At 38.5% G+C, this 3,857-nt stretch overlaps 1 non-coding gene across 1 annotated transcript; it reads left to right on the plus strand.

The window, feature by feature from the left end:
* Positions 1 to 2,836: 2,836 nt before the first annotated feature.
* On the plus strand, positions 2,837 to 2,961 carry LOC114205142 (U6atac minor spliceosomal RNA). The gene has a single exon (XR_003608337.1). It is a non-coding gene; the product is annotated as a U6atac minor spliceosomal RNA (small nuclear RNA).
* The last annotated feature ends 896 nt before the right edge of the window (positions 2,962 to 3,857 follow it).

Raw genomic sequence — 3,857 nt, forward strand, 5'->3', positions numbered from 1 at the left:
CCTTTAGAAAAAGTGATAGTAGCTTGAGGGACATGGGTATGAGAAAGGGTTGAGGCTGATAAAAATCGTAGAGGCAAGGTAAATTGCACGAAGACTGGAAAGACTCACTCTTATTAAGCACTTGTAAGACAGAGTATACAGTCACATGAGCAAGAGGAAAACTTGGTATGAAATTGCAAAACTGGGCTCGCCCATGGCTTGCTGCTTTCAACCCTCTTATTTTATGTTAAGCTGCTGTTAATTGGGGGTACAAAGCATTAATGTGCTCGGAAAAGCCATAAACCGTGGAGACCTCAGCACTTTGCTGACACCATTCCCCTATTTATGCATCCCATATGAGCTAATTTTGTTATTTCTCATTTCAGAGACACACATTGCAGCAAAACAAACCAGACCTGAAGAGATTTCTCTTTGTTCCCTTATTCATCTCTCTTTGTTCCCTGGTGAATAAATCATCTAGTATAGTAACTATTTATTAAATTTTAATCATTTTCAGGGGCGCCTGGGTGGCTCAGTTGGTTAAGCGACTGCCTTCAGCTCAGGTCATGATCCTGGAGTCCTGGGATCGAGTCCTGCATTGGGCTCCCTGCTCAGCAGGGAGTCTGCTTCTCCCTCTGACCCTCCTCCCTTTCACGCTCTCTGTCTCTCATTCTTTCTTTCTCAAATAAATAAATAAAATCTTTAAAAAATAATAAATTTTAATAATTTTCAATATCTAATCAAATTTTCACACATTATATAGGGCCATAGTTCATTTCAGACACAACATATTTTTTAGGGTTAAGTTTAGAAGAACGAGATGGCTAGTAGATTGTCCCATCTTCTCCTTGGGGTTTCTTGTGCTATTGAGGTGTTTTGTTTTGTTTCTAATATTTGAAAAATATTTAGACACACAGATATGCCCCATTCTCACCCATAATTTCAGGTTTATCCAAGTAACTTTCAAGCCCTTACTAAAGTGAGTTTGAAACAAAAGGCTTTAACATTTCATTAGTCTTGTTATGTGCTACAAAAGATAACAACTTTTGTTCTACCTAAATTAAAATTTTACACAAAAAATAAAATTGCTATACAGTTATTTTTAACTTGTTAATGTGTTTTTATACCTATTATTTAATCAGAAGTAACTACTCTCTTAGAGGGTCTGAACTTCCCTAATAATTAGTCCTTGGCTCCTCAATGTGAAAATTACTTTTTCAAAGAAAATGATTTCTTATGGCAGCATTTTATTTCAATAAGTCCATTCTCAGCTAACTGTTGTCATCTTCAGTTACTTTGGAAGTCCAAATGTTACCTTTATGAGTTTCCTTTCTAAGTTCCTTGACCTTTTAAAGTTGTTTGTTTTTTAATCCCCAGACAGGTATACTTCTTTTCCAGACTTTAATCTCTCCTTCTCCAGAAATCCACTTCTCTGCTTCATTAAGCCTCTCTGTAATATCCAGAATTAAATCGCATACCTCATTTATTGTTGTGCTTGTGGATTGCTGTTTTTCCCCCTCTTTTTAATGCAGCACTGGAAATGACTTTGAAAGAAATGACCTAAAGTTTTCATCATTCAATTTATTTTTTTTAAGATTATTTATTTATTTATTTATTTGACAGAGAGAGACAGCAGGAGAGAGAACACAAGCAGGGGGAGTGGGAGAGGGAGAAGCAGGCTTCCCGCAGAGCAGGGAGCCCGATGCGGGGCTTGATCCCAGGACCCTGGGAACAAGGGTTCGACTGAGCCACCCAGGCGCCCCCATCATTCAATATATTTTAACTTTTACTTCTAGATAATTGTAGAATAAGAAGTTGTTTAACCTAAAAAAAGGAGGAAGTTGTCAAAAGCGGTGGGGTCGGGGAAGGGCATGGGCAAATATTGTCACCTGCCAATAATTGAAGGGCTTTGTCACGTGAGGGAGGAATGATATTATTCTATAGAGTTTTCAAGATAGAACCAGGCCCTGACAAAATAAGCTACCAGAAACATATTTCTACTCAGGCTGTTTTAGAAGCAATAAGTTATTCCCTTCTGAACGTCCTTATTTGGGGGATTCCTGAAATGAAGGAGATATTTTACTGAATGAGTTTATAAACCTGTATCCACATGAAAACTTCTGGGAGGCTTTGGCTGAAGGTCTAACCCAGCAAAACAGAATCATGTGGTGGGTTAGAACAAAGACCAGGAGGATAAATGACCCAGCTTTAAGTCCCAGCTGCGCTGGAGGCAAAGTTGTTTGATGTTAGCAAGTATTTTTTACCCTCTCCCTGCCTCATGTCCTCATCTATAAAATGAGAATGAAAGTCTTGTCATAGAGCTTTTGTGAAAGTTAAATTAGTTAATATGTGTAAAGTATGCTGACAACTCACATGCATTATGTGTCACTTATATGGATTTCTTCTGTGTTCTTTTAAAATTTTTTAGAAATAAGGAATAAAATTTGGGTAGGGTTATGATTCTGAAAACAGCGCTCTTCGGTTGTCCATATGTACAGAACACATTCCATGAAAATGCACAAGATCCACAAGGGTAAGGACATTTTATTTGTTCATCGATGATTCCCAAGCATTAGAAACAGCTAGCCTACAGTAGATGCTCCATAAATAGGTATTGAATAAAAAAATTAAAGTGCCCAATTGTCCCACATTTTGAAGAACAAATAGCTGTATTTAGAATGATTCTTGTTTGTAATTATATCATTAATGATTACTGATTGTGGGATCATGATAATTCCATTCAGTCTTAAATAGAGGCTTTCTTTGTCATAACCAGGACATTTAAAATACAAGTCCTGGAAGTCAGGAACTATGTCCAATTTTTCCCTTTCTTGCTTTTAAAAAAATCTGTACTAGAGTGTTGTATGAAAGGAGACAAGGTTAGCACTCCCCAGACAAGGAAGGAAGAAGACCTCGGGCCTGACAACACACATACTGTTAAGGCATGGCCACCTACTTTGTGGCATCTAACTATTATTTGTTTTTTGTTTTTTTTCTAACTATCTTTTTTTTAAGAAACAAAACAAATGAGGGGCCCCTGGATGGTGCAGTCAGTTAAGCATTAAGAGAGTGGGAGAGAGTACAAGCAGGGGGAGCAACAGAGGGAGAGCGAGAATTATGCTCCCCCTTGAGCAAGGAGCCCAGTGCGGGTCTTGACCCCAGGACCCCAATTACGACTGGAGCAGAAGGTAAATGTCTAACCAACTGAGCCACCCAGGCACCCCATTCTTGCCATTTTAAACATTGGGCTGATTCATTTGGTAGAGAGTGTAAACACTATGGGACACAAACCAGATATAGAGCTGGCTTATAGTAAAAAGGCTTAAGAATTTTTATTTAAATAGTAACAAAAGAAATTATAATATAATCTGAACACTATAAACCATGTATCAGTTATCAAATGGTCAAGGAGTAACCTTGCACTGATTATCTTGGTAAATCCTGGCATAGGTCTAAAATGTGTGGTTTTCTACTATGATTCCATGACTGAAATCTATCCCAACTGGATTATGACTGTTCCCCCATCCCTCCTACTTCTTTTTTTTATTTTTTTTATTTATTATTATTTTTTTATAAAGATTTTATTTATTTGACAGAGAGAGACACAGCAAGAGAAGGAACACAAGCAGCAGGGGTGGGAGAGGGAGAAGCAGGCTTCCCGCCAACCAGGGAGCCCGATGCGAGGCTCGATCCCAGGACCCTGGGACCATGACCTGAGCCGAAGGCAGACGCTTAACGACTGAGCCACCCAGGCGCCCCTCCCTCCTACTTCTTGATGGATTCTATTTCACTCCACCCCCGATCCCAAGGGAATTATGCATTTCCAAGTAAAATTAAATAATAAGTTTGAAAAACCAGAAGTCAAATGTACAAATTGT

Source organism: Eumetopias jubatus, unplaced genomic scaffold, assembly GCF_037043125.1.
Source record: "Eumetopias jubatus isolate StellerSeaLion01/CBP00866 unplaced genomic scaffold, mEumJub1_p1.0 scaffold_16, whole genome shotgun sequence".
Lineage (NCBI taxonomy): Eukaryota > Metazoa > Chordata > Mammalia > Carnivora > Otariidae > Eumetopias > Eumetopias jubatus.